Raw genomic sequence first — 24976 nt, forward strand, 5'->3', positions numbered from 1 at the left:
CTGCCCCATCTGAATTATTAAGGAATATGAATTATTGATGACTTATAAAGAAATAGCTGTATTATTTTAGAAGGTATTCAGTTTCTGAATTGTTTGACAACTGAGTATAAATGACAAGCTCTTTACCTAAATGACAGCATTTTTTTTTTGCACAGCCAGACTTTCTTGTTGTTTTACTCTTCTTACTTCACTAATTCACCAGTATACATAATCAGCAAATATCAGATTTCCCCTAATTAACATATGTGATCATCATAAAAAAAGTTTAAAAACTTTAAAAGTTGTATTACTTTCAAGAAAGAAATTTAGGTAACAAACTATTGCCAGGCTGTGTTGCCAGAAGTTCTTTGGACTTACTTCAATGAATTGATAAGAAATATTTCTAATTAATTTGTTTGTAACCAGTTTTTGGCTTGTAAATGAACACTTCCAAGGTGCTGGGAAAGTTTGTTTGGATACGTAGGCCAGATTTAGAACTTTTAAATCTTGTTTCCATTATTAATTTGCTTGGCTTTTTTCCCCCTTAAATAGGAGAAAGATAAACGTCAACCTAGTTTCTGTCTGAATGATAATAATAAAAGTTTGTATATAGCACTTTGTCCTTTTCAATTCCTTTTATATATATATATATATATATATTTCATTTATACCTCAGGCTTCTCTACCTCTGTGTCTTTGCCCACATTCTTTTCTCTATTTCTGGAATGTCCCTTCCCCTCAGCTCCCCTCTGCCCCCCTCCACCAGTTGAAAACCCACCTACCATTTAAAGGCCACTTCAAAATGCTTATTGAAGCTTTTTCTGATCCTCCTTGGATTTTCTTCCTTTAGACTGCAGAACATAGCATTTTAGTTTGTTCTTTTCTTATGAAGTTAGCCTATATTTGAATGAACAGATTGATACCTAGAAAGGAACTTCAAGATCATCTAGGCTGGGGGAGGGGGGGGTTTCTTAACCATTTCCTCCCCAAATGAACTCTCTTGGCAGTCTAATGAAACCTATGTATGCCTTCTCAGAATAATATTTTTACATGCACAAAATAAAATAACATGAAATTGGCAAGGTAAACAATGATATTGAAGTGCAGTTATCAAAATATTAGAGAAAAACATTTCAAGACCCCAGGTTAGGAACTCCTGATTCTATTCCAATCCCTTCATTTTACAATGAGAGGGAATAAAAGGGAGGAAACAAGCATTTCTTAAATACCTACTATGTTCCAGATACTGCACTATGTGCTTTACAAATATTATCTCATTTGATAACATGATGTTTGAAAAATGAGGAAACTGGGCTAGTTAGGTGGCACAGTGAATAAAATACCAGTCCAGGAGTCAGGAGGACCTGAGTTCAAATGTGACCTTAGACACTTACTAGCTTACTTACTTGGGCAAGTCACTTAACCCTAACTGCCTTGCCTTCCCCCCATCAAAAAAAAGAAAGAAAAATGAGGAAACTGAAGCCAAAGAAATGAAATGACTTACCCAAGGTCATATAGTCAGGGATTAGCACAGCTGTGATTCAGACCCATCCTTTGACACAAGATTGAGTAAACCACCCCACCCCAACCCTATTACTTCACACTTTACCATCTCTCCTTTGTGTATGTACCATGCCTTCCTGCAAGGCCTCCTTTGTGAGTCCAGGGGCCATGTCATATTTAATATTTGAGTTTCCTTGCCACCTTACCCCCACCCAAGTTATAACTATATATTAATGAAAGTTGAAGAAGCAACTATCTTATTTGATACTCACAACAAGGCTATCAGTTAGACAGATGGGTACAAAACAACAAATATGGAGAATTCAGACAAACATTGCAACACTGATATGGAGTGATGTAGATGGTGGAATACCGAACCGCAAGATCAAATATGGACAGTAACTTCGATACTATAAATGATACCAGCACCAAGAATCCATCAAACTGTGAGGAATTATAAGAAACAATCTCTTGGAATTGATGTATGATAAGAAAACATGCCTTTCTCCCCTCAGTTGAAAAGTAGAGTTTATAGAGGTGACATACACTATTTTATGTGTGCCTTTACTGCATTAGTTGCCTTTGCTTACATGTCTTTGTTACAGGAAAGGGTTCAGAGTAGGGATGGGAGGAGAATTAAGGGCTCCTGAAAACAAAGGTTTTCAATAAAACATTTTTGAAATGACATCCTAAAATGATAATGATAGGCAGGCTAGTGCCTAATAGGGAAACTGAGTCACAAAAAGAACTCTTTAAGAAGATTGCCCATGGTCACAGATCGAATTAAAAGGGGACGTGAACTTAAAACCTGATTCCTAGCTCCCCCAAACCGAGGTTGGTGTTCTTTCAACTGTACCATGCTCCTTTTAATGAGACTTTATTGGAGGAAATTCATTTTCATTGATCCTGAATATGATGTTCATCTGCAGGCAAGGGAATAAATGATTATTCTATGATATTAAAATCTAGACACAAAAGAACTAAATTAAAAACCATCTAATTGCTTTAATTTCTAACCCAAGAGTCATTTGGGATATAGGAATTTGAAATGGCAATAAACCATTCAATTTGAATTAGAAGAGAATTTCGACACTATCTGGCATTATCTTCCTTTATGTTATGATCTCCAGCATGATATGCTGCAGTGGAATCACTCCACTTTTTGTATCATGGATGAATTGCAAACCTGTCATTTACAGATTCTCTATTTATGTGAGTTTCCCATTAGGTCCATAGACACCTGACATAAATATTGCAAAGAGGGGAGTGAACAAAAATGATGGAGAGCACAAAAACAGAGGCTATGCTTGCAAGGAGAATGGGTGTTCTCCTTGAAACCTACTCTACAACATCACCATAGACTTGGGAATGATTTTGGTATGTTTAACTGGCAAAAGATAAAAGAGACTGTAACTCTCTTAAAAAAAAAAGCCATGTCAATCCCTGTCTGGGCTGACAGTGCTATGCACACCTATAGCTTTAATTACATGTCTGATATGTCTCTATCAATCTGCTTGTACCAGATCTATTTTTACACTGGCTTTTAAAAAAAGCCCCATAAACCTTTTTAAAAGAAGCCAGCATTTGAAGTCCCATTTCAAGGTTCCAGAACTAACATTAGGCAGCAGCAAAATGTCAGCTATTGGAATTTATCAAAGAAAAGACCCTTCGTGCTTTTGATCCCAAGTAGGGAGATTGTACAAACATCTTCATATTGTTCTTCTCTTGTTGCTATATAAGACTAGGGCACTGACCCAAACCCTTTAGTTGGTAACCTCCTTTCCTCCCTCCTAGCTCACAAAACACTTTGCCTCTACCTCCCGTATACACTCCTATATTATAGTTATTTGTATATAGGTCATCCTTCTTCCTTTTCCCTACTCCGCAGTTGTATGGTTTATAATAACTGAAGCTCTGTCTTATCAATGTGAATTTCTCCTAGCTGTATTGCAATGTTCTATATACAATAGGAGTTTAGTGAATGATTGGATGGGCAGTTAGGTGGTGCAGTGGACAGAACACTGGGTCTGGAATCAAGACATCTTCCATCTTCATGAGTTCAAATTTGGCCACAGACCCTTACTAGCTATGTGACCCTGGGCAAGTCACTTAATCCCGTTTCCATCAGTTTCCTCATCTATGAAATGAAGGAGAAGGAAATGGCAAACCCCTCTAGTGTCTTTTCCAAGAAAACTCCAAATGGGATCACAAAGAGTTAGACACACTTGAAATGACTGAATAACAACACAAAGTAATAAACCTAATGCCTAGGCTTCTAAACACCTAAGTGGCTAGAAATGATATTTATTTATAAAAATAAATAAAACTAGTGCTCTTAGAATTTCTCATTTGTGCCATATGAACTTTGAAGAAATTGTACGTGTACATGTATGTGAAATGCTTGCATGAATGTCCATTGTGAGAGGATAATAACTTACTTTTATTTATTTAGTCCTGACCTCTAATTTTATTGGTGCAGAGAATGTTATCATGAGATACCATCCTTCACTTATAAGGATTAAGGAAGTTGCCAATTGAATTTGCTCAGGTTCATTCAGCTGGAGGCAACAGGAGATAGTGGAAAAAATACTAACTCTGGAGTCTGAGAAACTGGGTTCAAATCTTTTTTTTTTTTCTGCCTCTTGTTACATTTGCGACCTTGTTTGAAACCTTTGAATCTCCCTGGGACTCAGCTTTCCTTATCTGTGAAATGAGGGGTTGGATTACATGACTGTGGAAATCCCTTCAAGTTTTACATACATGACCCTTTGTCAGAAGCAAATCTTCAGCCACTTCTACTAGGCTGTTGCTACACTGTATCTCTGCTTCTTCTGATATTTATGTAATGCTTTAATATTGCATATCGTTTTGTGATATGTTATCTCATTTGAGCCTCACAACATGCAAGGAAGTAGTTACTACAGAAATGACTCCCCACTTCTTTATAGAAGAGGAAACTGAGGCTTAGGGAGACACTTATTCACACAGTTTTGGGGGTAGGATTTGAACCCAGGTCTTTCTAACTCCAAGGCCTGAACTCTGTGATCTATCCTGGTTCTCCCAGTTTTGAAAGAGCAACTTTAGTTTTTATGTTGGTTTCTTTTTGAAAGGAAATAACCAGTTTTCTTCTAATACCATTCACTTTTATGGTTGGCTATGGCATTTTGTAAGGAAATCTACATAGAGGAGATAATTTTCCAAATTGTTCGTAAAATTTAGGGAAAATGGGTCATCTCTAGGAGCAATCAATTTACCTAAAATTGTAAAAGCCTTATTTTTATGATTTCTTCCCTTTTAAAAATAAATTTTTATTGATTATTTTTGTTTTTACATTGTCTGAATTTGTTTCCATGCCCTCCTCTTCTCTCCTCCCAGAAAGCTATTCCACTTAACAAAGAACCTTTTATAAAGGCAAAAATATAAAGAAAAAAGAAGAAGAGAACAAAATAAACCAAACAAATTAATACCCTGGGAAAAAATCTGAAAATATATATAATTTTCCACAAATGAGGCTCTCCCATCCCTGCAAAAGAAAAGTGGTAGCTGTTTTCTCATACCTCTTCTTGGGGATCATGCTCTTTCTTAATAATTTTGCAGTATTAACTTTTGATAATTTTTTGGGTTCTATCATTTACATTATTGTAGTCATGTTGTATATTTTATTTTTGCCTCTACTTACTTTAATCTGCAACAATCCTTGCTATTTTTCAAATTATCCTATCCTCTTCCAGGGAACCCCAAAGTGTAACATGTTGCTTTTGCTTCCTTTGTTTGATAAATGTAATTTTTGATCCTGCCTTCTTAATGATCAATACAATAAATAGACAAAGAAACACGTATTTATATTTAGAAGTTATTATCTAGAGATTTGAAGCTTTTAACAAATTTTAGGAAAGTTCTGCATAAAATTCACCTCACAAGGAAGGTATCCATGTAAGCAGTCATGGGACCCCAATGATCTTTCTTAAAGTGACCTTTTTTAATTACACCATCTAGAAAGAAAAAAGAAAACGTTTCTGTGCCCTCTAGTTTTTCATGTTTTGAAACCTGATAACCAACTACACACTCTTTCTGTTTCCACCAGCTGCTCCCGTCTCAGCAGTTGTGTCTCATTACCACTAGTTCTCAAAAATATGTGACGTCCAAGGAAGAATAATTAGTGAAATTGTCCTTTTCTCATAGTTCTCACATGAACTATTATCTAGTTTTCTTAGGAAATTTGCTGGGCCTTGTTTGTTTTGATAATTGGAAGGATGTATGAAGTTAGTGATTTGGGCATTTCCCTCAAAGACACAAATCATCTATATAAAGATTTTGTCCCATGCAACTTTTGTCTAAAACTTCCTATAAATAAATCCTCTACAGGGGACCATCCCATATCCTTTGGACCTTCCTTTATGTCTCCTGGATATGGATACTAGTTATACACATCAACTGTTCATTGGCTAGTTCCCCTCTCATCACATGACCATCCTGACTTCTGAGCATAATTATTTCTTAAGACAGTCTTTTTTTTTTTTTTAAGCAATCGGGGTTAAGTAACTTGCTCAAGGTTACATGGGCAGTTATTTCTGGGTGTGGTGCTGAGTGTCTGAGCCCGGGATTCGATCTCCAGGTCATCCCAACACTGGATCTGGTGCTCTTACTTGCTGAGCCACCTGGCCGCCTCATGACAGTCTTTATACCATTTCTCTTTCATAATTTTTTTTTTTGCTTTTTTGGAGGACGGGGAAGGGCAATTGGAGTTAAGTGACTTGCCCAAAGTCACATGGCTATTTAAGTGTTAAGTGTCTGAGGTCAGATTTGAACTCAGGTCCTCCTGACTTTAGGGCTGGTGCTCTATTCACTTTGCCACCTAGCCACCCCTCTTTTATAATTCTTTAATGAATAGATCCATTGTCATCTCAAACTAGAAGAAAGAACAAAAATGAGGAAAGAATGGTGCACAATATAGACAACTCCAACCAAAACCATGTAAGCAAATTATTACTGTTAAAAAATGGGAGATGGATACTCAATAGATCATAAATGTGAATTTTCCTACCATAGATGATGATAACAATAATAATAGTGTAATTTGCATTTATATAGTGCCTTAAGATTTGCAAAGCATTTTATGTTACTTGATTCTTAGCAAGGTAGGTATTCTTATCACCCTCATTTTATAGAAGAAGAAACTGAGGCAGAGGACAGTTGAATGACTTGCCCTGGGGTCTCACAGCTAGTAAATGCTTGAGACAGAACTTAAACTCAGGTCCTACATATTCCAAATCCAGAACCTGATTTACTGTGCCATTTCACTGCCTCTGTGCAATTATCAAAATCTCTACTCATTCAAGTCTGCCTCAGCTGAATGACTCTTGTTCATGTCCTTCTCTAAATTCACCACAGAGAGGTACACTTGGTGGGCTGGGGTCTTTCACATCTTTTCCTGACATTGAGGTGAGACCAGCAGAACACTTAAGCTGCTCATCTTTTCTTTGAGGTTCATATTCATCCTCCCTCCTTCCCTCCCTCCTTCCTTCCGTTCCTTCTCTTCCTTCCCTCCCTCCCTTTTTCCCTTCATCCCTCTCTCTCCCTCCATCCCTCCCTTTCTCCCTCCCTCCTTCCTCTTCTTGTACATAATCTTGATCACATATACTTTACTCTAGTTCTTTTTTTTTTCATTAAGTTCCTTACTTGTTATGCATCCTAGACTATTCCCACCCAGGATGCAACACTCCATCATCTTCTGTGTGATATTCATTTTTTATTCCTTGGAGACTCTAGTGTTCCATTCTCACAGCACTACAGTGTCACAAGGAAATCATGGGTATTAAAAAAATATATGTATTTGTTTCTGGGCGGTGTAAGGTGATTAAAGGAGCTTTGTGATTTCCTGAGGTGATCCATCCCAACATCCTCTTCCTGTTTAAGTTTGGGTCCAACTAATTGTCCATTTGTTCATCTCTGTCTCTGTCTCTCGTGTGTGTGTATGCATACACACATATATATATAAATGTGTATGCATATATTTTACACACACAAACATATAAAATCTCTATTATTGTTTCAAAGCATAGCTCAACTACTTACTGCCATATACATATGTATATATTTATACACACGTATATTTGTGATGTCTCATTATATCAAAGTTTAACTCAACTATTGTCTTATATACATATTTCTATGTGTATAAATATACATTTATATTTGTGATCTCTATTATTGTATCTAGGCCTAGCTCAACTATTTACTGCTATATACATGTGTGTCTGTGCATATACATATACATATATACATATACACATATTTGTGATCTCTATTATTACATCAAGGTATAGCTCAGCTACATTCTGTCTTATATTCATACACGTGTCTCTGTGAATATATGTGTGTATGATTGTTATTATTGTATCAAGATTTAACTCAGCTATTGTCTCTCCATGAAGCCTTCCCAGATCTTTTAAGTTGGAGGTATTCTTTGGTGTTTTCGTCTCAATGTTCCTGCAGCATTTTGTCCTTCTTTTATTTTACTTTCCCACTTTACTCAGTGCTATAGTCATTTGTACATTATAACTACGTGTGTCCATATCTTACCCCCTACTGGACTGTAAGCTCCTTGAGAGCAGGGACTGAGCTTTCATTATAGCATCCCCCTAGAAATAGTAACAATATCTAATGACTGTGTAAGCACTCACTATGTGCCAGGCATTTGCTAAGCTATTTACAAGTATTGTATCCAACTGCCTGTAAGTTGTTCTTTACAACACCCTGGGAGATAGGTACTATTAGTATCCCTATTTTGCAGATAAGGAAACTGAGGCAAATAGGTTAAATGATTTACCAAGGATCACATAGCTAATATGTATCTGAGGCCAGATTTGAAGTCAGATCTTCCTCACTCCAGGCATGGGGATTCATCCACTGTGCCATTTAACTGCCAGTAAGTACCCTGCACACAATCAGCTCTAAATGAATGTTTTCTGACTTGATCTAACTTGTGCTGACAAAAGCTAGTAGTGGATCAGCACACTCCTTTTTCCTTTTAATTGTTCAAGAAGATCCTGGCATATTTAAATATCATGGAGGCCAATAAATCCGTTTATTTTACTGGGGGGGTGTGGGGGAGTGGTATTCAGAACAACAATAATAGCTAAAATATATATAGCCCCTTAAAGCTGGAAAAGTACTTTGCATTTAATATCTCCGTCTCACAACAACCCTGCAAGGTAGATGGTATTATTTTCATACCAATTTTAGAGTAGGAAACTACGACTAAGAAAGGTCAAATTACTTACCCAGAGTCACACAGCTAGTAAACATCTGAGTCAGAACTTGAACTCAGAGCTATCTGACTCTAAGTTTAGTGGTCTATTCACTCTGCTCTGCTATCTAGCTGGAAAGCTTGACATTGAGTATTATTCCATTTTCACAGTGCTACCAGAATCCATTGAAATTTGCCAACTTGGAATTGCCAAATACACAATGGAGCAGAACCTGATCCTTGCATCAAGGGGTGTTATCTACATCCTGCCCTAATTTTTGTAATTCTGTCCTTCTCAACATGAGAGATTGTCTCCTGGCAGCTGTTTTGAGAATTTGATCTGAGGATAACTCTCATTGACAATGCCATGTTACAGACATCAAAGAGTTTAACATTGACTGGAAACATTAGTACCCAAGTATCCGACTGCATAATTAAAGGAGGCTTTCTACTGCATAGTTATTTTCTTCACTTACCAGCTTCCTCTGGCTTTCTGCAGAAGATGTCTAGTCTCCCTTAGGTGTGTCTATCAAACACTGTTGATTGTTATTCAGTGTGAGACTTAGATGACTGATAAAATAAATGAGAAGAATAAACAGCAGAATTAGTTTTTAATTTCCTTTTTCTCTTGATTGCTCACAGTGTGTGTTTGGAAAGGCATGAAATTATGGCAGTTCTTCTGTATTAGAAATGCCAAGCACTTGTTTAGTTTTCAGTACTAAAAAGTGATTCTTTTTTCAAGTCCTGATACCAAACATATAAAAAAAAGACAAGAGACAATATTTTAAAGGGAAAAAGTGAACATAAAATGGCTTCTACTTTGTCTTGATGAGCCTCTCTATACAAACTCTTCATGATCATCTCTTAAAATTAAAACACCTGAAGCAATTAGAGAACAATTAAGTATAAAACTTTGTTAAACAGCCTGTGAATGCAATAGGAGCTTAGAAAAATAGTCTGAGATGCAATAGTTCATAGCTTTATGAAATATTTGAACTTGAATTTAGCTTTGTGGGATGATTTTTCAGCTCAACTGAATTCAATTCAATTTGTAGAATGTAGTGTTCATAAATTTAGAAGTTGAAGGTGACTAGTTCCAATTTAGCAAATATTTCTTAAGAACCTATTATTAAAAACACAAGGGGAGACACAACATTAAGATGACATGGTTCCTGTCCTTGGGCTAGTAGGGAGTAATTTGCATACAAACCCTTTATGGATTTATGATCATATTGATGTAAGTTTTCCTTCCAGTGAAGCAAATTATAATATATTTCTTCTCATGCTGTGACACTTTTCATCAGTGTACTCACTTAAATCCTCCATAGAGCATTGATTCAATGCTTGAGACCTTTCACTAGCTCTTTTAAAACTTCTGGGAACCCATGAAACACACCTGAGGTCATGCAAGTCTCTATTAAATGTCTTCTTATTCAATATAGACTAAACTTTAAGCCTATTGAGTTTTTTTTTTTTAGGTCCAGATCCTGACCAGCTATCCTGCCTATTTGTGTCATCTGAAAGCATCTATTTATGGTAATTTTTGTCCAAGTTAATGACAAGTTAAAAAAAATAGGACCAAGGAGAGATTTCTAGGTTATTTTATTAATGACCTTCCTCCAGGGTGATATCTGTCTATTAATCAGTACCCTTTTGTTTCAGTTATTTAACAGGCTAAACCTACCTTACTGCTATCCAGTAAATATTTTTCAATCTTTTCTACAATAAAATTATGAAAAACTTTGCAAAATACCTTTTCTAAGTCTAGGTAAGCTATACCTATTGTATAACCTGATATATCAGTCTAGTACAATGTAAGATATATATGTAATGTGTGTATATGTAGATGTATGTAAATACATATGTACATATACATATATACACACACATATATATATACATATGTACATATACTCATACACTCATATGTATATACTGAGCATCATTCTCCTTGACAGAGAAAATAGAAAGCAGAGCTGTTTCACCTTCACTCCATCATCTGTCATCAATTATCTACCACAAGCAATGGTTCAATACATTAATAAATTAGAAAGTATTTATTAAGCAACTACTATGTACTTGGCACCATACACTTCAGATATAAAGACAAATAATGAAACAAGCCCCTACTCACAGAGTTTATAGCCAATTTAAAAAAAAATCATTTTTCTGATCTCCATTGTAGCTTCATAAAAACTAAAAAAAAAATGCCTTTTTATTGTCCTTACTATATACATACATATATACACATATTCATGTACATGCATGTATATTTATATACATATACAAACATTTATTTCTTTGAAGCCCAAAATAATTTCTGACAATTTTATAGGACCAGAACACCCTTTTTATTTTTAATTATATATTTTATACAAATTTACATATATATTTCCATCACTCTTCAGTTATATGACTTTAAAAAGTTTGATTATTGAAATGCCTGTATAGTCCCATCAATCTTTTTAGATTCTCCATTTTTTTCTTCATCAGAAAAAAATCATCTTTCTGGCTTTAGGTTTTCACTTTTGAGAGAATTCTAAGCCCCCTAGGCTAGTTTCCCCTGTAGAGTATTGATTGGAATTTCACAATCTCAGGAATTAGAAGGGATGGCAAAAGTCATCTCTTCCAAACAATATCCTCTATGACATGCCCAACACATGGGTATTCATCCAGTCTTTTCTTGAAGATCTCAAGTGTGGGAAAATCCCTGGTCTTCCAGGCAGGTTATTCTGTGAGATCATACCTGTTCTTTGCCTTAACTCCTCAGAATCTCTTTCGCCCATGTCCAGTGCTCCCTTCTGTGTCGATCATGAGACTGAAGATAGGTCAGCTTCTCCTAAGGTTCCAGTTATTTCTAGTTTGTCAGTCAATACTCTCTTGTTGGTTAGAATCAGTTCTTCACAGATTAAAAGGGTTTTTTTTTTAAATTTCAGCTTCTGAACAATAAAATTAAAAATTCATCTGTTTTCCTTCTAGTAGAGCGAAATCTCCAGCAAACGTCTGGGTGATTGATTTCCTATAATCCTGCCTCCATGCCGCCTTAATGCAATGCTTCTGGAAGGCATCATCCAGGTCTCCTTACTCAAGTAATCTGTAATACTTTCTCACCACAATCTCTCTTCTGTCTCACTTCCATTGATGTTCTATACCATGTTTACCTTTTCTAATCTATTCATTTCCACATAGGACTATAGCTTTTTGGTGTATGATGCTACTCTACTACCCCCCCCCCCATTTTTTTGGAGGGGGGAGGCAAGGTAATCGGGGTTAAGTGACTTGCCCAAGGTCACACAGCTAGTTAAGTGTCAAGTGTCTGGGGTCAAATTTGAACTCAGATCCTATTGACTCCAGGGCCTGTCCTTTACTCACTTTACCACCTAGCTGCCCCTACCCTTTAAAACAAAACTAAACAACAACAAAAATCCCTAATCTACTCTTTTTCCCTAAGGTAAACTTTTCTATTTTCTTATTTCTGTCATGAACTATATTTATACAAATCTAACTTATATGTGTGAAATTTTGCCTACCAACTTTAGTTTACTCCCCCTGCCCCCACCATGCATTTTGTTTATTTTGATATAATTAGTGAGTTTCATTACTGCTCTCCTCCTTGAATGTCTTCTGTGAATCAGAGTATCTTCTCTGACATTCTTCTTATGTTGTAACTGCTCATTTCTGTGGCAACCTGTTTTATGTGGGAAGTTTTTCTCCCTTTTGTTGTTCTCCACAAAACTGTAGGAATAAATATCTATCCTGGCACTCCTTAAATACACTCCATCCCAGGCTAAGAAATAAGCATTCCTTGACTCATAAGCTCATATCTTCTTTGTTCAGTAACAATACGCAGCCCTTGTAGGTCACTGGTAGTACGGTGGATAGAATGCTGGGCCTAGAGTCAGGAAATCATGAGTATAAATCCAGCCTCAGACATTTACAAGCCGTGTGATCCTGGGCAAGTAAACTAACTTTCTTTCTGCCTCAGTTTCTCTGATAGTAAAATGGTGATAATAATAGCACTTCCCTCATAGGGTTCTTGTGAGGGTCAAATGAGATAAGATTTGTAAAGAGTACTTAGTACCATTTCAGGCACAGAGTGGTCATTATATAAATTATTTTCCTGTTCCATTCCCCTTTAAGGTAAACAAATCACTTTAAATATACTGTTTCATTCAATCCTCACAATAACCCATGTGAGGTAGGTGTTATTATTATCTCTATTTTGTAGAAAAGGAAACTGGGGCTGAGAGTTCAGTAATTTGTCTAAGGGGGCATAGTTAGAAAGTATATGAGTCAATATTTGAAGTTAGGCCTATACTGACTCTGAGTCTAGTACTCTTTTCACTGTGTTGTCTGTCTTCAGGTACTATCTTCTCAAAGAATTATTCACTAAAAATTAAATAGGTGAATGGTTGCCTTTTTCTTCAAAAACCTTTCATTTTTATAGGCAACAAACAGTGTTGAAAACACCACCTGCTTCCCTAAAATCTTTAGCTTCTTTGTCTAGGTTTCATTATGCCTAGAGATGCTTGCAACGTTCCTTCTGGTGGTTCTATTTAATTCTCACAGGAATAAGCATAGGTTGATATCATTCTTCAGTTTTGGCCACTCTTTGGCATATCTCTGGTCCCTTCTTTCCTCTTCACATTCCCTGGTCTAGCCTGTTCACTTTGCCAATTAGCTTCAGTCAGTCTCCGAGGTTACAATTATGTTGGCATAAACCTTTGACATCTCATTTTTCATGAAGTTATATATTTCCTAGTGATTCCAGCTCTTACCTACTCATTAATTATAGGATTCCATATGGAAAGGCACATCTCCTAGTCATCAATTCATCAACAAGTATTTGTTAATCTTCTTCAATATTACTGGGCACCATGCTAGGCTCTGAACACACAAAGACAAAAAATGAAATGGTCCCTGACCTGAAGAAGTTCTTTAATTTTATAGGTGGGGAAACTGAATTCTAAGGAAGATTAAGTGATTTGCCTAAGGTTATTTCTTGTTTCTAGGGGAGTTCAGATTAGAAATCAAATGTCCCTGCTCCTAGTCAAGTGCATTTCCATTCTGGGTGACTTAGATTTTTAAAAAGTATTTTTCCAAATCCATTTCACTTAAGAAAGAGGCAGTTGACCCTTGAGTCAGAACAGCACTTATGAAACTATGGGTTAAGACCCCATGTGGGGTTGTGTAACTGAAGTTAGGGACTGTAAAAATTTGGCAATAGTAGAAGGTTTCTGTGTACTTGTTTCATCTATCTATGTATCTATGTATCTATCTATGTATCATCTATCTATCTATCTATCTATCTATCTATCTATCTATCTATCTACATATCTATGTATCTATCCATCTATCTACCTATCTATCTACCAAGGTCATGTGAAAATTTCTTGGGCAAAAAGGGGTGTTAGTGAAAAAAAAACTAAAGAAGCTCTGAGTCAAAGAATCTGGGATCAAATCCAGTGTTACTTGGGCTAGTCCCCTAATCTCCCTGGGCCTCAGTTTCCACTTCTGCAAAATGAATGTTAGACTAGATGACTTCTCGAGTTGTTTCCATCTCTATATTTATGATTCTGTAATTAAATGACATCTGATGAGGCTGATGTTCCTTCCTGCTGCAAAAAGTGGCTTTTTCCCAGGTGAAGGTCATTTTGGGCTGCTGATTTCCAAAAGTATTTGAATCAAAATGAAATTTGTCAAGCTTTTGCTCCTCAACTTGTTTAATCATGATTGAAATGTAAAGTCAAAATTTTGAGAGATCCAAGTTTAAACATCCCCATGCTTCATCCCCAATGCTATTATTTCATTGGGATTTGAAACATGAAACCTTAAAAAAATAGTATTACTTTTCGCCTTCAAGCAGGCACGTAACTCCCATTAACTGCAGAAGGAGGAATTATACATGAGCATGGACAGGGACGGTAGACAAATAAGTATGCGTGTTCCATTGCAAGATTAACCCAATAGCCTGTGATAGATCTTCCCCAGTCTTTATAGTCTATTAGATCAATAATCCATTATAGCTCATGCTGGTGATGAGATGACTTTGGGGACTGGTAATGGCATGTGAAACCTTTTGCCTTTAAGCTATGGCTTGTGTCTATTCTCAGGCAAATTAAGAATTATTTTGGAGCTTGGAAACTAGGGCCAAGGAAAGCCTGAAGTCTGGGACAAGAGCTTACACATGATACTGTCGCCTAACCATGCAAAAATCGGTTAGGGCCAATGGATAGGAATGACTTATCAGCTCCTTTGACACTTGAGGATAAACTCTTACAGAACAACAACAATGACAATAGCAACAACTAAAATAATGTTTATAAAGAACTTTCTATCATCTCATGTATACTCACAAAAAACCTAGGAAGTACTGTTATTGCTCCCATTTTACAGATGAGGAAATCAAGTCAGGAAGAAGTTAAGTTATTTTCCCAGGGCTACACAGCTAATAGGTGTCCAAAGTCAGATTCTTCCTGATTCTAGACCCACCAGTCTATCTACTTTGCCACCTAGCTGCCTTATTATTTTTAGCTACTTTAGACTTGACTTTTTCCTCCCACTGTATCAATGTGATACCTGGTTTTGTTCGAGAGAAAGCAATGTGGAGTAGTGGATAGGGATCCTATCTTAAAGTCTAGATGAACTGAGTTCAAGTCCTGACTCTGACTCATGACTGGCTGTATGATGTCGGGCAACCTCTTATGTACAGTCTCAGAAACAAAAGAGATCTCAAAGGCTACTTGACCCAGCTTATGTCTGTAAAAGAATTTCCATGCTGACATATCTGAGAAGTGGCTGCACAGGCTTCACTTGATGAACTCCAATAAGGAGGGAATCATTAATTCCTAGGGCAACCCAGCTTGGTAGCAGGGTTTTTTTTAAATTTATTTTTGTTTTTCTCACATCAAGTCTAAATTTCTCTCTAGAGCTATTCACCCATTCAAGGGCCAAAAAGAATATACCTCCTACCTATTATGGGTAACAACCCTTCAAATACTTGAAACCAGCTACTGTTTTCTTCCTGAGTCTTCTCTTCTACAGGTGATAAACATCACTAGTTCTTTCCCTGTTGAACTTCTCTTCCTGTACCATGTAATTGCCTAGCATTACTTTTAATTGCCATTCCTGAAAATTGTACCAGCATCAATAAAAGTTACCCTTTTAAAAAAGAGCGGGTGAACATACTGTTGTCTTGATGGTGGGCAGAAGTCTATTAGGAAGCTGAACAGTGAAAAAATCATTATAGTGGAAATTACAAGTGGTTATCAGTTGTATATGGAATCAGAGCTATGTTGAAGTGTTCCACAACTGGAGATAACACTGTATTTCTGAATTTGCATCTATCGTAATTCTCCCTAACAACTGGAATTGTTCTTATTCTTCCTCAAGGTTATGGTTACTTTAAGTTGATTTTAATCAGTATGGTGTCTTGGAAAGACTACAGAAAAGGGAATTAGAAGCACAGGATTTAATTATTTTTAATTAAAATCTATTTTTTCAATGAATGAAAATAGATTTTTTTCTTCTTTCAATCTCTACCCCCATCACTTGGGGGAAAACACACAACAAAAACAAACTCTTTATAATAAATATCCATAATTAAGTAAAGAAATTCCCTTATTGTCCATGTTCAAAACTATGTGCCTCAAGCTGCACCCTGACTCCATCACTTCTCCCTGAAGAAGTGGATTGTATGCTTCAGCATTAGTCCTTTGAAATCATGATTGATCATTGAATTGACCAAAGTTTTTAAGTCTTTCAAAGTTATTTGTTTTTACAACAATATTGTTATTATAATAATTTCTCTTCATGGTATGTTTACTTCACTCTATAGTAGTTTATGTGACTTTCCAGGTTTCATTGAACTTTTCCTTTTCACCAATTCTTATAGCACATTAGTATTTCTTTATATTGATATAGTATAATTTGTTTAGCTATTCCTCAATTTATGGATACATCCTTAGTTTATCATTCTTAGCTACTACAAAAAGATTTACTGTAAATACTTTTGTAAATATGCATCATTTTCTCCTTTGTTTAGTCTCTTGGAATAGAGACCCCATAGTGATATTGCTAGTACAAAGGGTATGAAAAGTTTAGGGATTGTTTTTTGTCTTGTTCCAGTTGTTTCCTAGAATTTCTCGACCAATTCACAGTTCTACCCACAGTGCATTAATACACCTATTTCCCCACTATTCCTCTAACATTTGTCATTTTCCATTTTTGTTAAATTTTTTTTACTAATCTAATGAGTGTAAAGTGGAACTTCAGAAGTGCTTTGCTTTGAATTTTTTGAATTTAATAATAATTTGGAACATTTTTCACATGACTATCAATAGCTTAAATTACTTTTGTAGAAAATTTTCTGTTCATATACTTTGATTATCAATTGTCAAATGACTTATTCTTATAAATTTGAAATAGTTCATCTTATATCTTAAAAAAATAAGACTTTTATCAGAGCCACTGCTGAAAAGATTTTTCCCTCTTATATTCCTCCTGTCTAATTTTAGCTGCATTACTCTTATTTTAAAAAGTTCTAATTGTTAGGAAATTCTTCCTGATATTAACCCTAAATTCACATCATCACAATTTCTATTTTCTTCTCTGACTTCTGCCCTCTGGGGTCAAACTGAGCAAACTTAATATGCCCTCTCTCCCCCCCGCCCCATGATATCTTTTAAATACTTGGAGAAAAGAATCATGGTCATCCATTATCTTCTCCTGGCTAAACAGTCCAAGTTCTTTAAAGTGATACTTATGGGGGGGGGCTAGGTGGCACAGTGAATAGAGCATCGGCCCTGGAGTCAGGAGGACCTGAGTTCAAATCTGGCCTCAGACACTTAACACAAAAACTAGCCTTATGACCTTGGGCAAGTCACTTAATCCCAATTGCCCTAAAAAAAGTGATACTTATATAGCATGCACTCTAGGCCAGTCACTATTGGTTGCTCTCTGACTTATCCAAATCCATCCTACACAGTGCTGCTCAGAACTGAACCTAATACTCAAGATGCAACTTAAAGTTCATGAATTTGTCCAAGATCACAGAATAGGAGATAGTAGAGTTAAGTCTATGTTCAGTGGTTTTCTATTTTAGGTTCTATTTCTATTGTAGGTTTTAACACTAGCTTTGAAGTGGATTTAGTATTATGTGGTAGAAAGATCACTGGATCTACAGTCAGAAGACGTGTGTTTTAATCCCAGTTTTGCTGCTTATTACCAGTGTGACCTTGGCACTCATTTTATAATATCTTGGCATTAGTTTCCTCCTCATCAAATAAATATCAATAATGGTATTTATTTCCAGCATCTCCAGCATCATTTGATTTAGATGGCCTCTGTATCCCCTTCCAACTCTTCTACATCCTTCAAAAGTTCTGTGATTATGTGAACAAAATAATTCCTATCCTATCTCATGGTGCTGTTGTGAAAAAAATTGAAGTAATAGGAATGGAGCATAGAGATGCTTGATAAAATTAAAAACAGTCTGCAAAGCTAAGGTAGCATTATTTTTAGGAAGAATGGAGAGGTTTGAGGCATAGAGATATTATGATTTGTCTAAGGGCATTTAGTGTCAGAGTTATGTTTTAACTCAGTTCTACCTTTTCCCAGCCAAAGCTGGTCTATTTCTAAAATTCTGATCATTTCCAAGACACCTGATAGAAAAGAATCCAGCTCCCCCAAAGGACTGGTTCTCTCTCAATACCTGCTGAGATAAAAAATAATGTTTCTCAGTAGGATTCTCAGGCCCAAATGAGTGTTATAATGAAAATGCATAATCCTAGGAAATGAAAACATGAAGGAAAGGACAAGAGGGAATATTGAGGCTCTCTGAGTTATTAAATTTAATCAAATTTATTTTATTTCAAGCATTTACTATCTGCCAAGCCTTGTGAAAGAAAGCAGTGGGAGAGATAAGAGAAGTAAATGGCTGGGGTCATGTTCCAAAGGACCTTCTAAGTGCCACTGAAGAGATGAGATGGACACATGTAGGGTGGACCCAGGCATCTGAGCAAGGTTATACTGTTATATATAAAGTTAAAAGTTCCTTGATTTAAAACTGGAAGGGAACTTGGAGTACTTTAGGTCAACCTTCTTATTTTGCAGATGAAGAAAGCGAGGCCCACAGAGTTTAAGTGATGAATACATTGTTCTGACATTGAAGATGTCTTCTCACATGAGGGGTTTGACACCCCCATTAACACCACATTTGAGCCTCTGTTCTAATACTATGATATCCCATTGATGAGTTGTAAACTCTTCTTTTCCTTGGTATTGGTTGACCCTTTGACACAACATAAAGAATGGTCTGTTAATTGATGGATAGCTAGTTTCAGACCACCTGAGTTACACTGCTGGACTAGGGTTTTACAAGAGAAGACAATGGAACAGTGACTGAAGATAAAAGGAGGAGAGGGGCTGCTTACAGATTTGCAGACACCAGAGTCTTTTCTGGAGGGAAGGTGGCACTTTGTGAGACCCGTCCTGGGAGCTGCATCAGCCACAGAGATGGCAGCCGTTGGAGGCAGCAGCGGTATAGTGAGGAATACTGCATAAAACCAGGAACTGTAGGAACGGTAGTCATCAGTAGTGGATTTGTAGTGAGATGATGGCAGAAGAATTTCAAGACAGCGAGTAACTTTTGGGCCAAAATCACAACAGAGGAGTAGTCTGAGCCAAATGGACCTGAAAACCAGTAAAGGCATGATGTAGAAGAATAAAACTAGATCCTGACCTTTACTGGGACTGTGACTTGTGAGAATATTTAGGTTGTGATTAGTGCAACTCATTATTGATCATGAGTTCTTTATCTTTTACTGGTTGTATTGGGAGATAATCAGGGTAGTTTTGCAAGTCTTTTTCTGTGTGTGTAGGTTGATGACTTTGTAAGTCTATATTCTACAACTCTATACTTGCCTAAAGAGGGAGAGAGAGAGAGAGAGAGAGAGAGAGAGAGAGAGAGAGACAGACAGACAGACAGACAGACAGACAGACAGACAGACAGAGACAGAGACAGAGAGAGAGACAGAGAGACAGAGAGAGACAGAGAGACAGAGAGACAGAGACAGAGAGAGACAGAGAAAGACAGAGAGACAGAGAGAGACAGAGACATATGAGAAAGACGGAGAGACAGAATCAGAGACCCTCTCCTATGGAGAGATGTGAAAACAAATAAGATAGTCTTTGCTCCCAGTGAATAGATTGGTTATTTGGAGACTGTAAGATATATATGGACACAAATGAATGTGATACTAAAGAGAATGCGGAAGTTCATAAGGGAAGTACAAAGGGCTTTGAGATCAGAAGAGGGATTGATTGTATAGGGAAAGTGGGGTGGTTGAAACAGTGGACTTGTAGTCAGAGGACCTGGAGTCAGCATCTAAGCCTCACTCTCCCACATGTTACTTTTGTGACATTAGTTACATCTGTTCATTTCTCTGAGACTCTCTTTCCTTAACTTTAAGTTAAGGAGTTGGTTTACATGACTTCTGAGATCCCTTCTATTTCTAAATTTGTGATGCCTTGAAATACTCCAGTCTAGCTGAAATAGAAAATGAAGCGTTGTTTTTTACTGAGCTAAATGTCATGGTATTGATAAGCATTAAAAGGGTACAGAAAAGGAGGAGTGGTCTGGGAAGATTTCTTAGGAAATGGGAGGCTTGATTTAGACTTTGAAAGATGAATATGACTTAGAGAGGTAGAAAGAAGAAGAGGTGATTCTTCCAAATTAGGGGAAAAGTATGAACAATGGTTCAGAATGCAAAAATTAGCATGGTTTTGCAGAGTACAGTAAAGAGCAGAACTGACTGGAAGACAGTATTTATAGAAAATTGTTTCTATCTTCTGAGGAATCTGTGAAAACGCATGATATTTAATAAGTGTAAAATAGAGGTTCTTAGCTTGGGGTCTGTAATCATTTTTGACAACTATTTCAGTATAGTTGATTTCTTTTGAAACTATTCATTTTATTTTATGCAGTCAAAAACATTATTCTGAGAAAGGGTCCACAAGCTTTATCGGACAATGGACAAAACAAGTTATGAACTTTTGGTGTAAAAGAGGCATGAGAGTAGAAGGGGTGTGCGTGTGTGTGTGTGTGTGTGTGTGTGTGTGTGTGTGTGTGTACTTGAAAATCTTAGGAGTCACATAGGAGAGAACAACATGAATAAAAGCATGGCGACAACTTGGAAGGTGAATAAAATGGTAGGAATCCAGCCTGATTAGAATGGAGTGGGTACTGTTACTTTATATCAAAGGTATTACTTGGTCTAATATAAGGAGTAACAGTGGCTATCTGATAATCAGTATTAATCCACATAAGTAACATGCCATTCCTTTCCTCTTCCCCTATTGTTTTGCAGGGATATGTAGCACTGAATTCAATTCAATAATATTCTATTTAATTTAGTTTAGTGCATGCATTTTATTACTGATCATAAGGTAGGTACTAGGATTATAAAGTCAAAAATGAAAGTAGTCCCTGTCCTCAAAGGGTTTCCATTCTACTGAGGATGGGAACAGGTGAAATGCCAATTGAAATGCCCATTTTCCTTCATTTTCCCCATAAATACTTTTTTTTTATCCAGGAGGTGATTGCTTAAAATCAAAGTGCCCAGGACTGGGGGACCCTATTTTCTGAAACATTCAAGACTCTCCTTTCTTTACCCTTTATAGACTGGGATACTGGTCCTATGGATGAAAAAAAATGTTGGTTAAAAGAAACAGCTTTAAAGTAATGGCCTGTACCATCCTCCATGCAATTAGAAACCATCCAAAGATACTCAATTCATAAAGCTGAGGCAGAGCTGTGGTGTTCTATAGGTTTCATCCAACCCATTTTGCAAGCACTAGATTCACCTTAATACAAAATGACCATTGTAGTTATTCACTCCTAGAACTAGATAATGACCAAATATGGGATGTATCACTATAGCTTTCAAAGAGCCATTAGAGTCGAAGAGAGAAAGCACTTTGAAAAAGTTGTCTAATTACAAATTGACTTGGCCAAGTCAATAATTTGAGAACTAAAGGAGATCTACAGGATATAATTGACCATTCTGGTTGAATCAATAACACATTGACTTGAAAAATGGTCTCAATGATAGTTAGAACCATGAAGACTCTAAAGAAGCTTATACTTTCTAAATGTAAATTATATAGATGCTCACAATGAACCACGCTACCATAATAGTGAACAAAGGCTAGTCCAACTTATGAAAAAAATAAGTAGTACATTTCTCACTTATTACAACTATGGAATATTTACATGTAGACAAACTAATGTGTTTTCAGGTTTGCATTTGGTGAGTTTCTTTTTTGTTTGCATAAAAAATTTGGATATGGATATGATCATAATGTATGAGTTCAACCAGAGATTAATTCTAGCATGTAGAAAATATGGAAATCGTCCTAGGTTCTGTGCTGTTATAAGGATGGTTAGGGAGGTAGCTAGCAGGAGGGAAGAATGTAACTGACAATTAGTGCTAAAAGATTACTGAGTTCATGTATTTGTGGAAAATAAACCTATGATTCTCACAACTACTCCTATTTTTGTCCCCCTTTCCCAATACTACTCTATGCAGAATGGGTCCTGTCTTGAATCATAAATTCCTTGGTTCATTTTGCTGCTATTCATAATTTTCTCTGAAAAATCATAGGGGTTCTCATCTGTACTCTACAAATGGGAATAAAAAGGGTTATCAGCTCTCATGAAATCACTCAATATTACTTGAGTAGACATGTTAATTTTGGACAGTCTTTCCTTCACCCAAAGAAAATGCAGAAGGCATACAACTCTCATAAACAATTCAGAAAACTCATAAAACACTTATAGTGGTCCATAAGAAACTAATATGATTCTCCAGTCCTCTCTGTTGGGTCCCACTATTCCAAAGGTCCCATATTCAGCACTTCTGAATGGTTTGAACTCTAAGAAAGGACCTGAACTTGGAGTTGCTAGACTGGCAATATCACATCATTCTGGAGAGCCCCTCTCTAATGCTGCAAAGACCTATGCTGACATTTGGTTTATAATACCACTCTGATGGTTTGGACTCTTCAGGCAGGAAATCACAACTGAAGAGGCCATATAGATATTACCCCTTCCCATTGGACTGACACATACACAAAAATTCTTTGTAGTAACATAATGCAAAGACTAGCATCTTTGCTCCTCCACTTGGAGGTGGTTTTAACCTTTGGTTGCTGCTACTTCCAGCATAGGGGGTCCTGTTCCTAAGTCTCTCTTACCAATAGCCAAAAAATTCCCCTTCTCTCAAAATTAGGCCAGAACGCTATAGTCTTCAATTTGGGACTACTCACAACATCTGAAATTTGTGATATCCAATAAATCTCCTTTTTTCTGTATAGAAGGCTAGATTCTAGAATCAACATCTCCAAAAAATATGTTTCCTGTACTTAGAATACAGGGTTCAAGAAAAAAAATTGTCCATGAACTGCCCTCATGGCCCAAAATCTCAGGATAGCTATAGAAAAAGCATGGAAAGTTGGAAACAAATCAAAAGGCCCAAATCATTTTGCAAGTGAGATGGCTTCTTTAGTAAGAATCTATCCTCCCAAGAGACTGAATCGAATGATTCATCTTGGGGACGTCCTTCACCAGTAAAGTCCATTTCATAGACGGTATCAAACAGCTCTAAACCAACTAAGTAATTTTAGCATAAGCATAGTGCCTGAGATTTAATCAGAAGATCTTTTGTCTTCACTCCAAGATTTCAATGGGAATGTTAATATCCTTCATAGGGAGATGCTTACAAAAAGTCCAACCAAAGTCTATTTCCCTTATAAGCTCATCAAATAGAACAGAAACTCCTCTAATCAATTCCCTGCTTTTCAGGTCAAAACACCTCATTTAAAGGCTTCATTTTTCACTGATTCCACACTTCTTGAAATGATACAAATTATACTTCTAGTCACAGTACTATTTCTGTCCATTTTGGGGTAACACATGGACTTGAGAATAGGCAAGGAAGCAGTCCCTTTTGGAGCTGAAAGTTTTCGTTTATAATAGATATAATCATAGAAAGGATCTAAATATGTTTATACAGAGTGTCCCAAGAGTCTTAGAGTAGTTTTAAGCTTTAAAAGCTTAAAATTATGCTAAGATTTTTGGAACACCCGCTGATGCAGATTCCATCTTCTCTGTGCCTTCAGAGTCAAATTGGCTGTACTGATATTCCTCACACACAACTTTTCATCCTCTGTCTTCATGCCCATTTTTGGAATATACTCCCTAATAACTCTTAGCATTCCTAGTTTTTGAAAGTTCATCTCAGACAACCCCTCCTCTGTGAGGCATTTTTTGATAACTTTAGTTTCTAGTTCTTTGTTCCCTCCCTCCATATATTATTTATTTATTATATTTACATGTACTTATTTTCACACTTGTATACATGTACTCTCCCCCTCTGTCCTTGCTCACAGAGGTGGTTTTATTTTTACCTTTGTATGTTTAGTACTTAGCATAGTGTCTGGTACATAGTAGATGCTTGAGCAGATTTGTCAATTGTGGGTGAATTAGCAGATGCTCTTTTTGAGTTGTTAAAGGAAGGGCATCTCATTTGATGGCCATTGCTCTGGTGATGATTCTTTCTGAACTTAGCTGGCTTAGGCCTCCAATAATACCTATATCCATTGTCAAGCCTGCCAAGGCTACTACTTGGTGCATGGGATAGAATACTGGTCCTGGGGTCAGGAAGTCCTGAGTTCAAATCCGACCATAGATATTGGCTATGTAACCCTGGGTGAATCACCTTAATCCCCATTACCTCAGTTTCTTCAACTGTAAAATGGGAATAATAATAATAACACAGTTACCTCCCAAGCTTGTTGTGAGAATTAAATGAGATATTTGTAAAATGCTTAGTATAATGCCTAGGACAGAGTTAGACACAGTAAATTGGTGTTTCCTTCCTTTCCTCCTAATCTGAAGCATTTATTTACAGCTTGCCAGGGCTTACTAGAGGTTATATGTTGTATAAATTATCTCCATGCTATCTGTGATAAGGGAAGGACCAGAGAGTGTCAGTAATTAATGAAATAATAGACTTGAGTTGGGTTGCATTGAAGAAAACCAGAATATTCATATACTACAAAAGTAGAGAATGTACAGTACTATGAAAGCATTCCTGAACTCAGAGTAAGATATGAGTGTGAAGTGTACTTTATGAATTTACTGGTTGCATATGCATGGACAAATCTATCTTTTTCTTCTGTAAA

At 36.5% G+C, this 24976-nt stretch overlaps 1 pseudogene; it reads right to left on the reverse strand.

Moving 5' to 3' along the window:
• Positions 1 to 24976, reverse strand: part of LOC138154918 (speedy protein C-like) — a 112301-nt pseudogene that overhangs the window by 81676 nt on the left and 5649 nt on the right.

This window comes from Petaurus breviceps, unplaced genomic scaffold, assembly GCF_028583685.1.
Source record: "Petaurus breviceps papuanus isolate PSGF00001 unplaced genomic scaffold, PetGlider_PUasm1.0 91133, whole genome shotgun sequence".
NCBI classification, from domain to species: domain Eukaryota; kingdom Metazoa; phylum Chordata; class Mammalia; order Diprotodontia; family Petauridae; genus Petaurus; species Petaurus breviceps.